The sequence below is a fragment of the Panthera leo genome, chromosome B2, assembly GCF_018350215.1.
Source record: "Panthera leo isolate Ple1 chromosome B2, P.leo_Ple1_pat1.1, whole genome shotgun sequence".
Taxonomy (NCBI): Eukaryota; Metazoa; Chordata; class Mammalia; order Carnivora; family Felidae; genus Panthera; species Panthera leo.
Genome location: NC_056683.1, coordinates 71,287,802 through 71,310,789, shown reverse-complemented (window position 1 = coordinate 71,310,789; position 22,988 = coordinate 71,287,802). Strand labels below are relative to the sequence as shown.

Here is a 22,988-nt window from a genome sequence, read left to right as displayed (position 1 = left end):
CCTCCACGTCCTAGGAGGAGACAAGAGAAAGCCATCTCTCCCCATTGTTGGCCCCATGGGAGTTGCCCTTGGAGAAGTCCTGGGGGAGGTAGCGGTGAGCATCTCCCGTGAGGGCATCACCTGCTCCCTAGGCAGTTACTGGCCTAGAGGCATTGGGTAGTTTCTAGAAAGCAGTGTTGAGGGAACTTGAGGGGAGGGTTTTGGTCTGGGCAAGCTTCCTGGGTGGACCAGGCCTGGTACTCCCACTGCGTACAGTCCAGGGTCCAGCTGGCTTCATGGCATCTGGGGGGACCCAGAGCAGGGGTGCTTGGGGCTCCTCACAGCACAGCTCCCACCCAGGTCTGAGGAGATGGAAAAGAGGAGTTGGGGGTTAAAGAGAGAACCTGGCATCTTCTGGTATCTTGGAAAAGCTGACCCCCAAGGACGCCAGCCCCAATTGTGCTGTGCCCAAGAAGGCAGCTCAGATACCAGGACTGGGCACCAAGGGCCCAGAGAGGAAACTCCCAGAGGCCATTCTGGAGGGTGATATCCAAAGGAGGCCACTCCCCAGGATGCTTGGGGAAGGGTAGGCCATGGGGAATGGTCTCCTGGGGGAAGTACCACCAGGCTCTGAGGCAGGTGGGAAGAGGCTGGGCCTCTGGGCCTCCAGACTGAGGCTGGGAGTCATCTTAGTTCCACCTGCCCGGCCTGCTCCCCAGTCAGCATGGCAGTCAGGGCTGGGCCAGGTAGGCATTATACGAAGATCTTGGCCGGGGTGTCAGTGTCCACACTGGCAATGAAGGCCTTGTTGGGGTGGCTGGTGACAGACTGGATAGCCTCCTCATGCTTCTTGTGATAGGCCATGATCTCCTGCTCGCATGTTTTGTTGTCCAGGCTCCACAGCGATTGGTCATGACTTCCCAGCATCAGAAATATGCCATTAGGGTCCATGGCTAGTGATCATGTCCAAGTGGGAGACCATGGAGTGCACAGATTTCCCTGTCTGGTTGTCCAGAAAGCAGATGTCTCTGTTGTGGCAATGATGATGAGGGGTTGCTTTGAGTGACTCACCACCTGGTTGATCTGGGTTGGGCTGCTGCTTCTCCTCAACTCCAGTATGAGGAAGACACTACCAACCTCCAGGTCATAAAAGTGGTGTTTCGGGGTTCCACATCCTCTTAAAGACGTCTTTGCTGTCAGAGAGATCACAGCTGAGGTCATTGTCATTGGTGACGGTAAGATCCGCCAAGTCCCCCAAGCTACCTCCCTGCCCCTGATCCTATTCATGATGAAAACATCTTCATGTGGCTGGGGACTGGGGTGTGCCAAGAGGTGAACCAGTTCCTTTGGGGGACACCCCATCCACATCCCAAAGGTTGGCCAAAATTCCCTGGAGCTGGGCTCGTTGGTTTTCCAACTCATGGTGGGTCCCTCTCCAGTGCATTGTTAAGGGTCTGGAGAGAGCTCCCCATCCTCTCCTGAGCCCGGAAAATCGAACTCATGGACGGCATCCTGGGAGTCATACTTCCTCTTCATCCTCATCCTCATCAGGCTTTGGAGGGCAGCTTCACATGCTGCTTCTTGTGCTGCACACTGTCCAGCTCATGGTTGTCCTCATGGCTGTGGTCCTCCTCATGGTCCTCATGGCCATCCTCCTCCTCACAATTCTACAGAAAGGGAATCTGCTCCAGCACCCAGCCACCCCAGCGCTCTTTGCCATCTTTGCCTGTCACATTCCTCTTGGTCTATTCGTGCTTCTCTTTCACCATCAGTAACTTGCCACCACGGAGCCCTCCAGGGGCCAGCGTGGCCCTGCAGCCCCCTTCGCTGGACTCCGTGGCCCTGCTGAGCTCCAACAAGTGGCCCAGTAGGGACTGCGCTCGCCTCAACCGCATGTCCACGATGATGTCTGTGTAGCGCACCTATTCCAAATACTGTCGGAGAAGCCGCTGACCGTCCTACTGCACCAGCGGGCTGTTCTCCCGTGTGACTGACTCCAAAGGGCCATTGGACACTTGTTCTGACAGTTCTGGTTTCTTCTCCCGTGGTTTAGGTCAGCACTGAACTTTATCATATTTGACCCTTTCCTGCTTCAGCGCACATTTAAGGTCTTGATCCACTGCACCGGGTCTGGACATTCCTTTGCCCTTTCCCTTCCTCCGGAGGAAGGTCACCTGAGTCTGCAAGGGGGCACTTTCCACGTGCGAGCTGGCCTTCTCCGCTCCAAGCGCGTGGACTCTTGCTGCATAAAGGGCGGGATCCAGCGCAAGCACAGGGGTCTCTGGCCGCCGCGGTGGGCCTGGGCTGGCTCCACCTCCGCCTCCCTTACCAGCTGGGTCCCAGGACAGGGGCAGGAGGCCAGAGCCACCCCATCAGACCAGCCTGTGCCAGAGCCAAGCCAGTGGCAGGAGCTGGCAGCCGCCACAGTGGGACCAATCCCTGCTGTGTCACGGAGGCTTGGACCGCCCGCACGCCTGCTGTCGGCATTAGCTAACTCTTAATGAACAGCCACATGGACCAGGCTATGTGCCCAGTGCTCTACAGACCTCTCTCAACTGACAATAGTCCTCCGAGGTGAGTGCTATTTTCATTACAATGCGGCAGATGAGGAAACGGAGGCACTGTTGCCCCTACAGAAACGGTGAAGGGTCATCTCCGCCCTGGTATCTTGTAGCCATCCAGTTTCAGGTGAAGGGTTTTACTTCTCCAGGTTTCTCTTGACTTGCAGAGAAGTGAGTAAACTGTTCTCTGGATCCATTGACCCTTGAGGGGCAGTGGGGTCTGGTTCTGTGACACAGAGCAAGGAGGATCAGTGGGGTATTCCAATTTAGCTTGGGGCTCCTTGTCTCCTAAACTATGTAAACTGAAACACATCACACTGTGAGATATAATTTATTCCTGCCCCACTCTCCAGATCTCCATCTGGCCCATGAATGTGATTCATATTCCTTGTATTTAAATATTGTTACCCTTATTATGTGCCAACTAATACTCCTGACTTCAATTTATTGAGTGCATTCACACCTTCCCTTCTCTGTGATGCATTCTTAAGCATTCTCTCATTGACTAGCAGTGAGGGGATCATGCCCAAATCATGGCCCCCTTCTCCTTTTCTTTCTCTCATGGCTATAGAAGAGGCTTCGATACAATTCTGTTTCATCCATTTTACCCTATTACAGAAATTCTTTATCTAGTGGCCAGAATATTAATATTTGCATAAAAACATGTTTTTCTTCTATGGACAGTATGGGAAAACACTCGTGAGTTCCTTTGTAATGTGCATCCCAACACAGATAAGAAGAAACCTGGCTAAGGTCTCTTCTTAAACATAATCACCGATCATTTTAAAATAAAGATTTTGTTATTATTCAGGTATGGCAAAACCAAAAGATCAGGGGAAAAGTGCCATAGAAAAAAGTTTGTATACTCACAGTTCCCAAGAGGAGGGGGCATACCATGCCATGGGGGGCCACGTAGGGAGGCACCGGATTTGGTCAGGAGGTGAAGGGGTCAAGGGGAAAATGTGGGGAATAGCCTTTGTTGTCATTTCCATGGAAAGGAAACAGGATAAATAGCTTTAGGGTTGACAAGTTTTAAAATTATCAGGCTCTAGGGGGTGCATAGAGGGGTGTTCCTGGTTGTCTGTTATTTGACTGTGGGGTGATTAGGGCAGAGGATAGTGGCCCCGAGTGTGAGAACCCAGTAAAAGATATGGTTGAGGCTGTGGGCACTAAATTGGCTGGTTTGCATGTGAAGTGTTTGCTCACAGGCAAGTTGTTTGCTATCTCTAGGAATTATCTCCCTCTGGGGTCAGCAAGGTCCCAAGATGTCAAACTATCAGAAAATAAACAGCATGGTTAATATGCCAACTGAGTGAGGTCAATCTGATACAGACATTAATACTCCTAGAGTATTAATTAGAGGAGTCCATTAATGCAACCCTTAATAAAGACCACAAAAGAAGTAACTGAGGGGAACCTGGGTGGTCCAGTTGGTTGAGCATCTGACTTCGGCTCAGATCATGATCTCGAAGTTTGTGAGTTCAAGCCCCACATCAGCTCGCTGCTGTCAGCCTGTCAGGGCAGAGCCCGCTTCAGATCATCTGTCTCCCTCTATCTGCCCCTCCCCCCCCCCCCCTTACGCTCTTCCTGCCAAAAAAGAAGAGATGGTAATGATCATTAAAGGCATTGTTAAAAAAAAAAAAAAAGAAGTAATTGAGAATAACTTAATGAAGACCATATTAAATAAGAACTGTAAACAAATTACTCTAAATTAGCTTGGACATAGTTCTTCACTACAAACTATGAACACTATGTTCTGTGGTATTTATACTAATTTCCACTGTTATCTCACTGGGAATCCCTAGAACCCTTAGCAGCATGGCTAAAGGAAGCTTTTGGGTTTGGTCTTCTCTACTTCAGTCCTGATATCTCCTCATCTGCTGGCCCTCTCTTTTAGGATTCCTTTCAATCTGTTGGAATGGCCATTCCGTTATATTTCTTATAACTAATTTCAAGTTTTTTAATTCTCTTGATCTATAACCATTGGAAACTTAGATTTTAGGAAAACATGTGTTCTCCAATTGTACTTCTACACCTTTGTAGAAGGTAATCTATTAACTTTTTTTTAATTTCAAAAGGTTTTTTTTGTGTGAAAAATCCCATTAACAATTTCCTACCTGAGAATCTTGCTGAAAGGCAGAGTGACAGAATCCCTCTGGTTTGTGTTCTAAGAATTTTTTTATCTAATACTTGGTCATGAAATAAATAACATTTTCTTCGATTAGCCTTCAAGTTTTACCTTTCATCTTTAGGATTAATCCCCTTGGAGTCTACCTTGTATGATCTGCTTCCCTATGATCCATGTAGACTCACTCCACCTGTGCTGAGCTGTGCTAATACGTGGAGGGTTTAGTGTGCTTTCACAGGGTGACAGGCTTTTGTTGGAACATTATTGTGTTCTCCCAAGTCAAACTCCATATTCCAATTCCATTTCTGCTATTTACCAAATGTCTGACATTCACCAAGTTAACTTAATCTCCGTAAGCCTGTTTATTCCTCCATAAAGTGAGTTCATAATAATACCTTATAAGGTTGTTGTGAGGATAAATGAAATAGTGCATATAATGCACTTACTACAACACCTGATACATCATAAATGGTCAATAATGGTTATAATTTCTATCACAGATATCCTAACTTGTCTCTTCCTGGAAGCCTCCTGCATTTTAAGTAACTTCTATAAATTATTGTTCTCATTCACTGTGTTGATTTACTAGTTTAACTCTCAATTGTAACTTTATTTCTATGTGTCACCACTAAGTACCAACTACTGGACCTAGAATGAAAAGGCCCTTATAGACTTTCCTAAGTTTTACCTATTTGGAAGTATTATAAATTCCTATACATCAGAATCTATAATGGACAGGGCTGCATTACAACCACCTTTCAATTCTTTTAAACAAAAAAATTAAAATTATATTTTATGACAGAATTGGTATGAAAACTATAATCCAAAAACAAATCAAACAAGTTATTATTATAATTCATCATTATTTTGTTCATGTTTTATTCTGATTTTAAAAGAAATTAAAGCTGAAACATTTTAGTTTTAAAACATTTTCATGAGCCCTAAAGGTGTTATGAACCCTAGTGTCTATTATGTGTAAAAGATGAGTCAGCCCTGATTTAACTGTGGACTCAGACCACAGTGAAAGTCAAGGAGTCCCAGTGATACTGTTTCCTCAAATGCAGCTAAAGATAGGGCTACAGCTGTTTTGTTAATAGGGTTGATAAAGCTATTACTAAAACCATTCTTGTAGTGAAATATTATAGAATGACAAAGTGTCATACCGCCTTGAGACCACCTGCTTAAAGACCCATTGTTCATAAATAAAAATTAAGACTCAGTGTCCAAGTGTTCAGTTTGGATCCAGAGTTGGGGCTAGAACCCAGTTCTCCTGATTACCAGGCAGTATTTTTTCTACCACACTATCCATTGCTCTTTAAGGCTTTATTTGAGCTTGGTTTTTAATTTAAGTTCATGTTTCCTAGAACCTTTCCTATAAGAATTTTTGTGTTCTGGGTTTATAATACTTATGGTAGAGAGGAATACCATTTCCTACTGCTTGTGACCTTGTTTGAAACAGTTTGGTTAGAGCCATTTCTCACCTCTGTCCTGTCTCACAATCCCTCCAGGGCACATCTACTCCAGGGAGGTGAAATTTCTGGTCACAGCAGCCTTGGGAGAGGGCTCCTTCACCTCCCTGGGATAATCACCTCCCTGGGAACTAAAGTCTCAAAGTCCAGGGAGCAAAGTAGGGGAAAGGGGAACTAAGATTTGTCAGGTGCTTATTATAAAACAAGATCCTAACTGTGTATTGTATATCTACTCTATCTTTTAATGTGGAAAGTAGTTACCAATATCTTGTATCTTGAGCCCTACCAATTGCTAAGTGACTCAAACAACTAGGGAAGGCTAAATATAACTGGTTTCCTGAATATGCTGGCCCTCTTAGATTATGTCTTGTTTTGAGCCATACTTTTAGAGTGAATTCCAACACTAACTCAGTCTTTGGGGCTGTAGATCCAAGCTTCTTCAAGATCTACATGTATCTGAATATTATACTCTCTGGCAGAATGTTGCAAGTGACCTCATAACTATGAGTCCAGCTTTGCTATAATGCACAGGTTAATTATATCTTTGTGACCATGCCAAAAGTGTGGCTTCATTGCCCAAGGGATTGTTTATCTCTGGTGATTAAATTAAGTATCCATCTACATTTCTGAGAAATGCTCCAGCACTATTTTGAGCCTTCCTAATCTAGCTAGATTAATCTTCTTTTGTACAAACCATCAGTATTTCCATAGGATAGTTTCCATATGGATCGTTCCCATGTTAACATATTAAAACAGTATTTAGGATGAAATATTTAGCCTAAATGGAGAGGCATTAAAAACAAAGACCAGCTGTTGTGTCTATGTACTTGGTAAAAAAAAAAAAAAAAAGCAGCTGGAATCAATATAGCATTTGGACACATGGCTGAAGATGTGTTTTGTGTGAGGAATGTGCCCTTGAGGGAAATGAACCTTTGCATTTGTGTGCAACTGAAGTGGAAAATAGGGGAGAACCTTGAAAGCCAGGGACCATCTTCAGTGACATTACATGAGTGAAGAGCGAAAGCTTTAAACATTATTGATTATAAGACAGCTATGATAAAACATAGCATTTTAATTAAATCCTGCATGCTGGCAGTGAAGGCCCAGTCCCAACTATGTGCTAAATTTTAGGAACTGAGTATTAGTAGAACCTCTTAGGGTATCTAAGTGGCCTGCACATATTAGATCTGTGCTATCCAAGATGGTAGCACTAGCCATTCATGACTATTTAAATTTAAATTAATTTCAATAAAATACAGTTTCATATTCAGTTCCTGGTCTCACTAGGCACATTTCAAGAGCACAGTAGTCACATGTGATTAGTTGCCACTGTATTGAATAGTGCAGATATAGAACATTTCCATTGTTGCAGAAAGTTTCTTTAGACAACACTGTAGTACACATTCAATAAATACATGTTGAATGAATGAACGAATGAATGGACAAAATTTGAAAGGGGAGAAAATATACTGCTCTTGTAAAAAGTTGAACCAGTCCTCTTTAAAGAAGACATGATATGGGGCGCCTAGGTGCCTCAGTCGATTAAGCATCCAGCTTGGGCTCAGGTCATGATCTCACTGTTCATGAGTTCGAGCTCCACATCCAGCTCTCTTCTGTCAGCACTTTGGATCTTCTGTCTTCCCCTCTCCCTCCTCTTCTCCCTCCCCCTCCCATATGCAGACTCTCTCTCTCTCTCAAAAATAAGTATTTTTTATAAAGCATAAGGCTTTAAGAAAAAAGACATAGTATTTATTTGGGGATAGTGGGAAGTGATAAAGGGATAGAATGACCTTTTAAGAATTGCAATGTCCAATTCCATTGGCATAACTTAGATTTCTGTGACAGACTCCTCCTCTAAAACCTTCAGTAAAGTCTATTTTGTTCATGAAGACTTGTGTGGGTGGAGATTTTTGAGGAGCTCAGCAAAGGGGCTTTATTTCATAGGGAGGTCAGCATGGTATATAACAGAGACCAGACATAAGGAAGAAGGAACAAGAAGTAGAGGATATCGTATGTCCATCAAGAACAGACAGGACCCTTAGGGACAGATCTGAAATTCCATAGGCCAGGAAACCAGGCTCAAGTCAATTTTACCTCTAATTAAAGTAACCTGGCTGATGATGTCTAGGTTGCACTTTAAGATACTCTACCAATACCGTGTCAGGAGTTGGCAGGCCAACTCTAGCCTACCATCTGTATTTGTAAAGCCTACCAGCTAAGAATGGTTTGTACATTTTTCAGTGATTGTTAAAAAAAATCAAAAGAATAATACGAACACATGACACATGAAAATTGTATCTAATTCAAATTTCAGCATTCATGAAAAATTTTGTTAGAACACAGCCACCTCATTCATTTACGTATCGTCTATTGCTGATCTTGTGCTACAATGGCAGAGTTGAGTGTTTGCAACAGATACCAAATGGTCTGCAAAGCTAAAAATATTTATGCTCTGGCTTTTTATAGAAAAAGTTTGCCAATCCCTGTACTATATCATCAGTGTAGTGAGAGAAGGGATCTACATATCAGATATTACAAAACATTCAGGCCAGGAATGGGTTTCACTGAAACATGGCTGCCTCATGGGGAACCATAACAAAAGAGGTTTTAGAAAATTAGGGATAATGAGAGGAGTAGAGAATTACTTAACAGGAAGAAAACCTACATCAAATATAAACCGCTACATTTTTATTGCTGATGATAGCAGGAAATTGGGCAGATAAAAAGAAAACTGTTTGACCTAAGGCAATCAGTCATCTAACCTTTCTGAGGATCAGTTCACCATCAGGCAAATGTCCATCTGTGATACAGAATAGTCCAGCACCAGATGGTTCAACAAATGCCTATTTAGTGCCTCCTATAGGAAGGCCCTGTGCTAAAGTAAATGTGGAGTAAGGATGAGAACCCTAAATTTTGGCCCTTATTCTCCAAAAAATACATACTATCCTAGGGGAGATAAGGAAAGATATTGGATCATTGGTTATAAATGTGGCAAATGAGAAATTTTTGAAATAAGTTTTAGAACCATTCAGAAAGAGATGAGCTAAAATCATCAGAAGTCAAGAAAGACATCCTAAGAAGGAAGGAAGGAATTGGGTTGGAGCTTGAAGGCTGAGGGGGAGGGGAGGGAAGAAAGGGATTTCCAGATAGGGAAACGGACAAGCCATGGCTGGGCATTAGGTGGGAGAAAGATGACCTCTTTTGATTTCTCCAAAAGAGAAGAGATCAGCTAGGCTGAAGCAGGTGAATATGATGAGAAGCTGGAGATAAAGAGAATAGGGAAAGGACAGGGATCTGGGAGGTTTTTGAAAGCCAGGATAAGGGGTTTCCCAGATTGACCATGAGAAACACAGTGTGTTTGTATAAAGAAAAGGGTAAGAAATTGGTATTTGTCAAAGCAACAGCACAGGAAAAAGTTATGTGAGCACAAAGAAATCAGACAAGTTGGATGACATTCCAGTAAGAAAGAGAAGAACAGTAAGAAAAAGTGTACACCTTAGACCTTACAAGATAGGAAAGATATTATCCTAACAAACACATCATCTAGAGCTTCCAAGGACAAAATATAACAAGAGTCCAAGAATAAAGTTGGAAATTGTGCAACCAGCTCTGTGAATTTAGGCACATTATGGAGTAACCAACTGCTGGTCATACAGCTAATGGCTTTATTTGCACAAAGATCTGGTGAACTTCTTTGAAAAGATATTTGAAAAGGCAATAAGCATTGGCACAGACAACTGGCTCCTTAAAAAGTGCCCTAAACAACTGAGGAAACACAGATGTCCCTTGCTTTTCTGAACAAAGAATCAGAATAAAAAAAAGAAAGTCGTTCAAGAGGTGAGAGATTCAGAGAACATTTGCTAACGCTATAAAGCCTGAATGGGGGAAGAGAGACATTTTGAGTAGAGCCCTGAGTAATGTTATTATCTCCTGACACAGCCTTTCCAGAACTTCTCTCCAAATTCCTGGAGAGAAGGCAGTGGAAAAAGTGTAATGATCCATAGTGAATCAAATAAAATGTCTTTACTATTGGTGACACTGCTGAAAATACACCGCATAGTTACCATCTTTTTTTTTCTTTTTTAATGTTTATTTCTTTTTGAGAGAGAGAGAGAGAGAGAGACAGAGACAGAGCATGAGTGGAGGAGGGGCAGAGAGTGAGGGGGAAACACAGAATCCGAAGCAGGCTCCAGGCTGTGAGCTGTCAGCACAGAGCCCTATGTGGGGCTCAAACTCACTAACTATGAGATCATGACCTGAGCTGAAGTTGGATGCTTAACCGACTGAGCCACCCAGGTGCCCCCATCTTTTTTTTTTTTTCAAACTTCTTTCTTGACCATTTCAGTGTGGCAACAATGAGAGTGAACTAGTGGTCACAACAGTGACCTCTGCAGCTAATAGTGAGCATATCCCCCTTGATAATGCTGAGAAACAGTGAACAGAGCCACCGATCTTGGAGAATACCATCATAAGGGATGCTCAGTGCACATATGAAAGTCCATGACCCCTTGTCTGTGCTGATGATAAAAGGAACCAAAGGACTTCCATTGCAGAGACTGCACTAAAATGGCTACTGGCAGTTGCTACTATCTTTATATTGCCCGTAAATACCAAGATTTTTATAATTTTGATTGGTGACCAACCCAAAAATCTTGACTCTTACAATAAAATAAAATTATTTTTAATAAACTGAACAATAATAATTTTGTTAGTTTTACAGGTAGCTGTAGCATTGTGTATGTTTTTTTACTAGGAGTCACTGATTCCCAGTGGTGATGCATTGAAGAAGACTTTTACTGCCACATCAGTGAGCCCTGATCTGAGCAGATTAGATGGGCTTGGAATGAGTAACTGAAAGGCAAGGTGTATCTAACCTGGAGGTTCTTGTCAACACTGAACATAAACATACTTATTGTTTGCATGAGAATAAACTGACTGGAAAAAAATAAATAAGTAAAAACTATTGCATGATTAAGATGGCTTCTTGTAGGTGTGAAATTGAACATACCTCATTACCAGATTGACCTTGCACACTTGAGAAAGGGTCTTGTTAAAAAACAAAAAGTTAACAAACACTTCAAACCACTATTTCTTGGTAAACAGAATTCATTGTTTCTATGTATAAGTGAATTTAGTGTGGACGGTGAGAAGACATAGACTACATGGTTTTATATTTACACATATCCAATATATTACGGATGTCCCAAACATCTAAATCTGTTGTTAGTTAAGTCACAACTACATGAGTGACAAGAATAAACAGGAATTGATGGCACTGAAATTGAAATGTGTTCCTAGACTAACTTCTGTAGAATAGAGTGGTTGCACTACTAAATAAACTAAATTCTATAAAGAATAAGGATATAATTATCTAATTTCACATGACTTATTTCTGCCAAAAGTGAGGGAAGGTGGATGGATAAACTTAAAAATAAAATGTAACCATGCAACTGGTTTCTTGTAAAAACTCTTCCATTTTCCATAAAAAAAATAACTTCTGGATTAAATTTTTCCCACTACATTTTGATGTAATTCTTAGGCAATTAGAATTAGATTATAAAAACTCTAGGAAACTCTCCCAAAAATAAATAAAAAACAAAACTTCAAAAGAAACCACAAATTGCTAGCTCAGAAAAAATTATCTGTGCATCTTTCTGATGAAAATAAAACAATTTAAATATCCAGTTTATTTAAAAGGTTATTTTAAAATCATGAAGTTCAAGGCAGTTCCTGCAGTGAATACTAATAAGTGGTGAATAGTTTTTCTGGTGCTTAATCCAACTCCATAAATTCAACAATGGTGCAATGTCAAAATAAAGGAATATTTTACTTGTCTACTGGGAGCACCACTTCCTGAACCTTAATTAGAGGGTGATGCATAAAACATTTTTTGTTAACTAACCTAACATATTTGGAGTTGAGATACTGTCCAGGGAATATACATTCAAGTGAAAAGAACTTATTTTGGGTAATAATTATTTTTGATAATTAAATGCCTCTCCCTTCTCTGCTTAAAATTGAATTACTCTGAGACAAATGCTCTTTTAAAGCAGAAAATCAGGAAAATGAAGGTAAAGACAGTAAAGTCCACTGTTTGTGGGGTGAAGATATACTTGTAGGTGGAATTTTAACCTAAAACGTATTTAATGCTCACTTTGGCCAGGAAAAACTAAAAAAGAAAAAAGGAGCACCATCTTTCCTTTCAAGTAACAAGTGTTTTGAACACATGTGGCACAACTGCCGAACACACTCTAGATCTGCATAGGACAATGTAGTGATCTGGCCAGCCAGTGTGATGGCCTTCTGCACAGCCTGGGAGCCTCCCCTCCTACGGCTCTGGGAGAGCTGTGTCTGTAAGTCCAGAAGGCGCCATCTTTGAGCATCAATATGACAGTTATACACCCTAACATAAAGCTTTGTTCTTTTGGGGGAACAAGTTATTTTTATTTAGTTGAACTAATTGAGATTTTCTTCTACTGTTCAGGGGCTGAATCAAATATTATGGAGCCAAGAGCTCATACAAAATTAGGTTTGAAAGTAAACATTGCTTCGAGTAAGGGAAAAATACCACATAAAATACAAATTTTTAAAAATTAATACCAACATTCCCAAATCCAAAAGAAAAGCATATTTCTTATCATTAAATGTGTAACACTTACCTGTAATACCTTTTCCTACATTTTTGGTTGTATGTTCTTTGATCACTTCTTTATATGAAAATTATTTTTTTAATTCAACTTTCTGTAGAAAAATTAGAAATAATTCACTCTTTATTCTGGCATCATTCTTTGAACTTTTAAAAAAATTATAGTTTAGAAAAGCTTTTTCTAACTATACAACCCATTGTTAACAGCCTATATATTTGTAGAAAATTTCTAGCAAATTTCTTCCATATATGTGCTGTGGGATTTCAGGGCATTTCAAATTTTTTTTATGCAGTGAGTGACAATCTTAAATATTATTTGAACTGATAACACTCAGTTATTTGGGTCATTTTGTCTGGAACCACCAGACTATGTCAGGACAGCCTGTATCAAAATTGCTAAGACTACATCTGATATGTCAGGATGAGTAAAATATGTAATTCATGTACAGATATCCTCACTAATCTGCTTAGGTTTGTGCTTTCGAACATAAGAATTCCATTACCTTTTATTTTGTATAATTCTCATCAAAACAATGAAAAAAAGTGTGTGTTGCTCTTATAACTATATGTGCTATTTGTTGCCTACATTCCTGACCAGAAAGAACTTTTTTGGCAAGGTATCAGTGAGAACTGAATCCTCTGTATGCCCTGTTACACAGTGATGATAGGAAAAATTTTCCACAGACTAGCTTATGGCTCTGTATATCACAAACCTTGTTAATTTTTGATTCTGTGCCCATCTGATTCAATGGCATCTGCAGTAGGACATGTTTATAGCATGATTCCACCTCTGGTCCTGCATCATTGTGCTGTGATGCAGTGAATCAGCACAGTGGGAAGTAGGAGTGTTCTCGGGGCCCATCCCACACCAAGCCGGCTAGCAGTAACTTCCCCACACAAAGAAGTGACTGCCAACCACACAAATATTTCTCAAACTAAATGTATCCCCAATTCAGCTTCCCCTTAGCCATATTTTAGCCCCTCACCCATCTGATAAATTTGACACAAGAGAAAGAGTGATAGAGAGTATGTCAGAAGAGAAAGAGACAGCAGTCTTGGCCAGCCATATGGTTATTTTTATACAAATATATGATATGGTAGCACATTGCTATGGCCCCTACCCATCACCTTGAAAGAGGGGTGTGCAAATGAAAGGCCCTGAAGCTTAACACTTGTGACTAAATTTGCCTCTGCAATTATTGGACGATCCAACCAGAGGCCTCTTGGTTCTCTAGAAAGAGACTTAATAGTCAGTCTCTCTTCAAGCCTGAGGTAGTGAAGTTGAGCCTAAATCTGAAGAGCTTTCTCCTAAGGTGTTCTAAGCTAACATCCACTTGTACTTCTATTCAGAGTTAGTGTGGGACCAACCCTGAAAGAGTAAACATCATTTTAGTAACTTGAAATTGAGAATGCCACCTGGGGGGAGGGCAGATAAAGTTAGAGCATTACTGTTCTTGACCAAAGTAGAAAAAGTTGTTGCACTCTATGCATTTTCTGACCAGTTATTTTAGTGTCTCTAGCCTTTCACATGACAGAGAAATAAATAAACTTTCATGTTGTTTAAGCCACTGTAACTAGGGCTTCATCTAGTAGTTGCAGCTCAAACTATTCTTATAAGTACCACACACTAACTGATTGTGCCACTGGAGCCGTGCTAGCCCAGACTATTCTTAACGGAGACAAGGTAGTATCAGGATTACCTAGAGAGATTTCCTGAGTTATTCCTTCCTCCGTTCTGCTGTCTTGCAGTGCAGGACAATTTGCTTAATAATTTCGTAATAAACAATTTATTATTTCCCGTGATTCTATGGGATGGATCGGCTCAGCTGGGAGGTTCTGTCCACACAGTGTCATTTGGGATTACAGGAGTGGCTGCATGAGCTGGGTACTCAGCTGGGGCTGGAACACCCAGGAACACCCAAGATGCCTTCACTGAGTGTCCCACATCTCAGCCGAGCGCTGGCTGGATCTCACCAGGTGTTCTGTCATTATTCAGTACTGTAGCCTAAGTTTCTTTTATATAGTATCTAGATCCCATCAGAGCAAAGCAGAAATTTCCAGGCCTCATAGAGCCTACGCCTGGAGCCAGTCCAGCCTTGTTCCCCCACATTGTGCTGGGCACAGCAAGTCACTAGGCCAGCGCAGATGTAAAGGCAGCGGAAACAGATTCTACCTCTTGACAGGACAAGTGGTCTGGAGGTAGAGGGATAGAAAATGTGTTGGTAGCCATTTTTGTAGACAGTCTACATGCAAAGAGATGGATAGAGAAGTAAGATGACTCCTAAAAGGACAAAAGAGTAGGATGGAGTAGGAACTCAGGCGTTTTCTCTTTTGGCACATAGAACGCAATGCCTCTGTCAGGTTTCAGCCAGTCTGTCTATTCAGTCACTTCACCCATTTAATCACTTGACCCCATAGAAAACTGATACTGCTGGGAAGAGGGATGCTCCATGCTTTCTTAGACTGGGAACTCAGGATGGAGCAGCCTGTGGGAACCATGTTACAAGATCTAGCTTTCAGAGTACAAGTCCCCACACTAAAGTTTTTCAGCATATGCTGAGCTGAGCTGATTCACTGAAACAAACACATTACACACAAATACACGTACATGTGACAATCGGATTGTTAGTTTATTAATTTGAAATTGGAAATAGCTGCTAAGTATTACAGAATATTGTGTCTTCTGATCTGTACATTTTTTCCTAGAAGTTGGACAATGTCCTTGGAAAGCCAAATCATTTCTGGAGGTTGCATTCTGATTAGAATCAGAATGGAGGTGGGGCGCCTGGGTGGCTCAGTCGGTTAAGCGTCCGACTTCGGCTCAGGTCACAATCTCACAGTTCGTGAGTTTGAGCCCCGCGTCGGGCTCTGTGCTGACAGCTCAGAGCCTGGAGCCTGCTTCACATTTTGTGTCTCCCTCTCTCTCTGCCCCTTCCCTACTCATGCTGTGTCTCTCTCTGTCTCAAAAATAAATAAACATTAAAAAAAAATTTAAAAAAAAAAAAAGAATCAGAATGGAGGAGTTAGATTATCTTAATATAGTGTCCTCTTCTATGAGGCTTGAAGGAAGTGCCTGCTAAGTGGGCAGTTAACTAGAATGCTGGTCCCCTGGCTAAATCAAATCTGTAATCTGTTTATGCACAACCTTTGAGCTAAGAATGAAAGTGTCAGAAAGAAAAACAAAGAAATACACAACAGAGACCATATGTGACCAGCAAAGCTTAAGATATTTACTATCTGGCCTTTTACAGAAAAAGCATACTGAGCCTTGAGCTAGATAGTGAATTACTTGGCAGAAGGTATTCTCTATTTCTCCTAGAACAGTGTTTACAAAATGCATGTCACAGTCCAATATGGGGCTGTGAAACTAAGTTACTGGGTAGAAATCTGTATGTTGTGGGCTGAATTGTGTACTCTAAAATTCATTTGCTCAAGTCCTAACCCCCAGTACCTCACAATGTGATTGTATTTGGAGTCAGGACTTTTAAAGAGGTAATTAAGTTAGTATGAGACCAGTAGGGTTGGTCCCAACCCAATATGGTCAGGGTCCTTATAAGAGGAAATTTGGATACAGACACATACAGAGGAAAGACCGTGTGAAGACACAGGGAGAAGATAGTCATCTACAAGCCAGGAGAAAGGCCTCAGAGGAAATCAGCCCTGCTGATGCCTCCATCTGAGACTTTTAGCCTTCAGAGCTGTGAGAAAACAGATTTCTGCTGTTCTAGCCACCAAGTCTGTGATACTTTGTTATGGCAGCCCTGGCAAACTAATGCACAGGAATTTTAGAAATATGCAATAGACTGAATGGAAAGTGTCAGGGAGCACTGTATATTGAAAGAGTGAATATTGTTTAATATAGTTTTATTATAATTATATGGTGTGGGGGGTTGTGGGTTGATACGTATTTCTCAACGTAGCACATGGTCAAAAAGTTTGGGAGCTACTGCCTTAGAATATAGTTAGGTACTCAGTGTGTTTGCTAAGCAATAATTTGTATCATCCTACCAGGGTCCTATCTGGGACTCACTGATATTTCTGCTCTTTGTCTTTCTTTTTCTGTGAGGACTTGTCTCTTTCTTTTCTTCTGGTATCGTGTTGTGATCACTTAGGCTATGATCTTTCATGCTGTCACATCCCCTAAGTCTACCTTAAATCACTGCTCTTCACAAGGTCTTATTGCTTCTTGATTTGTGTGGCTTCTGATCATTTTCAGAACATCTCCAAATGGCTAATTTCACTCATTATTTGGGGTATATCAGACATCTGTTTTTTTCATCTGACCAGCATGGCTATTGACAAGTGGCAGTAGGCCCCCAACTTTTCTTTTGGGGAACCATCTCTCCATACTCCACATAGTTCTGATGGGCTGTTCTATAGGGTGGATATGTGACCCAGACTGGCCAAGGTCTTCCCTGATATTTGACATATGGTTTTTAGTTGTAAGGATTATGGGGACCCAGAGTTGTTTCTCCTTCAGCAGGGAAGACACTCTGTGAAATGAAGCCAGACACAGACTCAAGCAGAGAGTTGGAGAGAAAGAGCCCTACCATCATGGCTGGAGTCCCAAGACCCAGCCATGCCTAACATGTTAACTTCAGTTCTTCAATCAGTATTCTGTTATCACTGCTTGACTTTAACAAGATGGGCTGGTCCTATTTGCTTCACATCCAGGTTATCCTTGGGCTATAGTTGGCTACAAGCACCCGTTACATGCGCTGATAATAAACACCAGGTTACCCAACGAGGAGCACTGGTGTGACGATAAACGTAGGTTTAAGGAAAGATGATGGAATCTGGATTCAGTACTGAGTGAATTCAATTATGTACACTATGCAAGTGGAAAGGAGACATGTAAACTGGGGAAGATGACCGTAAACAAATAATGTTAAATGAATGAAGACCATGTATGGGAGGTCCTCCTGCACAGCTAACAACTGGACCGAACCAACTGAAACGAACCGGCACATTAAAAATCTTTCAGATTTATGATGTTTTGGTTATAGGAGGAAATTGTAATAATTGAGTAAAAATAAAGACTCCTTTAATTACTCTCATTTTTAGATTTAATTACTTCTAAAAAAAAACCCACGAAAATTATGGAAACAAAAGTGTAGCTTCAAAATCAAGTTTTAATGAGCTATTCTAGAATAGAAGGTAAAATTAGATATAGTAGTCACCCATGTGTCTGTGAGGATCTGCCATTCACCTACGTACAAGTCTTCCTGTGGGCTTTGATTCCTGAATAGAACAGATCCCCAGAAGCATATATTTTTTGACAACACTAAATAAATTACCATGATAAAAAACATCTCTGTAGCTCATGGACTTTGAAACATTAAGAAAGTACAATAACTTAATGAAACCCACCCCACTTCTAGTGCACTAAAAAATTACACCTAGAGTGAAATACAGAAGAGGAATAGGGGGCCTCACGTATGGAGAGCTTCCAGAATGTTGTATAGCATGTCCGGCCAGCTGAGAAGTTATTAGTGATGCAAGACAATAAACAGGCTTAACTCCATACACTTAATGAGAGAGCACAAAATTGCACACGCTTTCATTGACCACAGTTTAAAATAGTCACCACTGTCTCCATCACTTATTTCCAACTTTCTTCTCTGTTTTCCTTCTGTAAAAGTCTCCATAGAGCCTCTAACACCTCTGATCTCCATTTTCTCAATTTTATTTCTTCTTTTTGGGCTCCCTGTGCTTCAATTGGTTTTTATAAGATTTCTGCTGAAGTATTCTCCTTTACAAGTGGCTTGCCTGCTCCCGTAAGAGTCCTTAAAATCATACCTACTACTACAAGTCCACTTGCCCCAACTTATGATTTTTTTCTTTAGTAACTCATTCACTGGTCCTATACTCATTCACTGGTCCTATTCCATTTCTACTATCTCTCAATTTCAGCTATTTTTGCCCACATTTTTTTGGCATATAGATTACTTAAAGAGCTCACCCAAAACTTCCAGAATGTCAGAGCCAAAGGATGTGTTTTAGTGTTTGTTTGACCTTTCTTTGAGACTATTCTCCCTCTCAGCTTTCCATATAATGTTTTCCACTGTTGTTCCTATTTCTTCAGGTGGTCATTCATTTTCTGTTCTCCAGGACTTCCTGAGCCATCTCATCCCAGCCACTGTGCTGTCCAATGGTGAATTTAATCACCTGGGTGTCTCACCACCTCAAACCCAGTGTCCAAAAGCAGCCTCATTATTTCCTCTATTTCAGTTAATTGCATCCACCAACAAAACCAGAAAATGTGGGCGTTACCCTTCGCTTCCTCTCCTCAGCAGCTAATGAGGCCTCTCCATGGCCATGACCCTGGTTCTAGCCCTTATCAACCCTGAATTAACTTTCTAATTGGTCTCCGCCTCTACTCCCCAGATCACCCTTCCCCACAGCCCATCTCACTGCCAACTCTGTGATTTTAAAAATGCAAACAAGACACTTTGACATTCTTGCTTTAAATCTTTCAGTGCCTTCTAGTATCTACAGCAGTGCTTCTCCAACCGCAGTGTAGCTCTGAATCATGCAGGAGTTTGTTCAAATGGGATTTGGACTGGGGTTGGAGTGCGGCAGGCTCCATGTGTTGCTGCTGCTCCTTGGACCACACTTTGAGTAGCAAGAGTTCTACGTTCGAGTCCAAATCCCATAGCCCCTGATAGTCTGGTCCCTGTTTACCATCACAGCTATAATTCCTGACATTGCCAGGAAACACCCATGATGCTACAGTCAGTCACTCCAAACCTTCATTCCACCTTGATCCACTGACCCTCACGGTTTTCTAGCCACATTTCTCATTTCTTTTGTAGGCCAATGAAATAAGCACCAGCTGGGGATTAGTCAATATTCAAAAGATAAAAATCAAATAAAATTTCCATAATAGCAGGGAAATACATGTTTTACAAGCTCTTTAGTGTGAAATGGTTCAATAATATCACATTTGTTTCACATTTCTTAACAATTCACCTTTGGGTCTTTACCATGGTAATCTTTTTTTCTTAATGAAAATCTCACTAAAATTTTCATGAAGCCAGCTGTGAGAGAACAGAACTATATTAAGAGTCTTATGAAAAATATATTATACATCTTACTCTAGATATTGTCTTTTAATATTTTCATCAGATTATCAATTGCTTATCTTCATTCTAGCTTTATAGCTTTTTCTTTTATCATTAGTAGTGGCTAATAAAAAGGTAGATTAAAATACATTTGGCTATTTGATCAGGGTTGAACATAATTTCCTACACCACAGACACGGGGAAGTAATGTTTGTGTGAGAGAAGATCAACCTCCTCTTTCTTAGAGCCCAGAAAAAGTATTATCGTAGGAAGAAGAATCTCTCATAATGTGGTTGAGCCATTAGGTTCAGCCTCATCTCCTGCTGCTTCCAGCAGCACAGACCGACATCTTATTAATCATGGAAACTGCTGAGCTATTTCGTTTCTGTACTTTTGCATATGCTATTTGCTTTGCTTAAAACTCCCTTTCTCACTCCCATAGCTAAGTCTCCCTTTCAGAATTAGGTCAAATGGCACCTGGATTAGGAAGCCTGAACTGATTACCTCAGCTGAGCTAGCCTCTCACTGAGTTACTTACAATAACCACTTGTTTGTCCTGCTGAAAACTCTGATTTATTTGTGCCACCCCCATCCCCACCCCATTAGAGATGGGGTCCTTATATCTCCTGTACCTGGCTGGCACGTGTTCACCTAGAAGATGCTTGTGGTAGGCAGAATAATGCCCTCCTCCTCTCAAAGATGTCCACGTCCCAATCCCCTGAACCTGTGAATGTGTTGCTTTATATTGGCAAAAGGGAATTTGCAAATGAAATTAATGATCATGAAATGGAGAATTTGTTTTAGATTATTATGAGTGGGCCCAATGTAATCGCATGGATCCTTTTAAGAAGGAAGAAGGGTCAGAATCAAGGGAGATGTCAGGTGAAAGCAGAGGCCAAGTGATGTAGCCCTGAGCTAAGGCATGCAGGCAGCTTCTAGAAGCTGGAAAAGGCAAGGAAATGGACTTTCTCTTAGAGCCAACAACAGAAAGGAATGCATTCCTACCAACACCTTGATTTTAGCCTATGATAACCCATTTTGGACTTCCGACCTCCTAAACCCCAAGGTACATTTGTCCTCTTTTAAGCCACTAAGTTTGGGTAATTTGCAGTAACAGCAGCAGTAGGAAACTAATACGGTGCTCCATTAATGTTCTTTTACAGAATGCATGAATTAAAAAGTGTCTCAGGGTCTTCTCTGTCCTTGCACTCTTTCCATCTGCTCTTTCTCCCTGAGAAGGCTGCAGATAATGGCCCCTAGGAACTAACCAAGGGTCCTTTTACACCCAGGACTTGTGCTGGCCCAGCTGGGTCAGGGGCTCCCTGCTATATCACTCCACCAAAACGCAAAGTCATGCTTAATTACTTTCTACCACCTATTGGTGCAAGATCCTGTGGTTGGTGCTATGCAAAATCTTACTTTGTCTATAGCTTACTTACTTTTAAATTCCCTAGAACCCTTGGACAATGAATACTGCTATAAGGTAAATTCAAACACAACACCTCTGGTTATCCGCTTCTGCCCTTCCCCAGGTCTCCCCATACTCCCTGCCTGCCCTAAAGGTGCAGGAATGCCTACCTCCTTTGAGATAGCATGTTTCCTGACCCACTTAGGTAACTTTCCAAAATATTGCAGTTTCCCCTTCCCCAGGCCTTCATTTCCAATTTAACATATGTAAATATATGCTGAAAAAGGCTTTTTAAAAGGTAAATTTCCTTTTCACCATTATCCTCACAGGTCTTTTTTTTTTTTTTTTTTTTTTTTTTTTTTTTACAGCCAAGTTAGTTAGCATATAGTACAACAATGATTTCAGGAGCAGATTCCAGTGATTCATCCCCTATGTATAACACCCAGCTCACAGGTCTTTGTAAACCACTATGGTGACTACTCTCACTATGGTAAAATTCAAGTCTACTCTGTAACTTGTACTCAGCTGTCAGGCCTCTAGGTGTCGCCACCACCCAAGTCCTGCTGAAAGGTGCCTGGCCCTGTATATATACATACTAAGCATGTAGTAGTTTTTCATGATCTAGGGAAAAAAACCCCACAAAACGTGTGCATGTGTGTGTGTGTGTGTGTCTGTGTCTGTGTGTATGTATGTATATTTCATTCTAGCTCTAGTTTTCTGTGCAGAATTCAAACTAAGAGAATAAATGATACATGTGGCTACTTTTTAATTTTATTCTTTTGCTCTATTTGCCACAGCAGCACTGGAACATGCTGGATTTTGTCTGAATCTCAGGATATTTATTAAAGGTGCTCCCAGTTCCATAAACACACAAAGAAATTGTTTTTCTTGTACAACATTGTTTTAATGTTTTCCCTTCCTTTAAATTTGCATACAGTTTTGGAGACTCCTGTGACTTGATTTGACTTTCAAAGCAACTGGAAGGCAGAAAGCACATGGAAGAGTGGATGCATTTAGCGTTCTGGAAATACTCTGAAAGTTCACTAGTCACTAATACTCGGTTCTTCCCCATTCTGAAATTTTGCAACTTGTAAATGTATGGTATTTTAAATTTGAAATAAGAATTCTGGGAAGGAGAATTTAGAAGGGTTCAGAAAGATTGAAACCCTGCCCTCCAGTACTGTTTCTTTCTGATTTTATAGTTCCCCCCCCCCCATATTGGCAGAATCCAGAAGATTTATCTGTCTTGACAGACTTTTACAGAAATTGTCCGTTCAGTTCTGTTTTCTTTTTTATTTTATTTTATTTATTTTTGAGAGAGACAGAATGTGAGCAGGGGAGAGGCAGAGAGAGGGGGAGACACAGAATCTGAAGCAGGCTCCAGGCTCTGAGCTGTCAGCACAGAGCCCAATGTGGGGCTCGAACCCATGGACCGCGAGACCATTACATGAGCTGAAGTCAGACGGTTAACCGACTGAGCCACCCAGGGGCCCCCCACATTTCCTCCTTATGCCAGAATCACCTCCTCTGTTCATGTGCCCTTATTTGTGCCATGGGACTGCCACCACTTCTGCTATTCTATTTGTCGCTCTCTCCCTACAATTCTTGTTCCTGACTTTGTAATGATTGCAGCTTACTTTTGATGCCTGTTAGAGGTCACAGTTCATAGGCTAGGCCAAGACTTAAATCGAATCACTGGAAAGAACATTCTGTCTAAAGATACTTCTTGCCTC

At 41.4% G+C, this 22,988-nt stretch overlaps 1 pseudogene; it reads right to left on the bottom strand.

Moving 5' to 3' along the window:
* Positions 1-692: 692 nt before the first annotated feature.
* Positions 693-22,988, bottom strand: part of LOC122220711 — a 33,548-nt pseudogene continuing 11,252 nt past the window's right edge.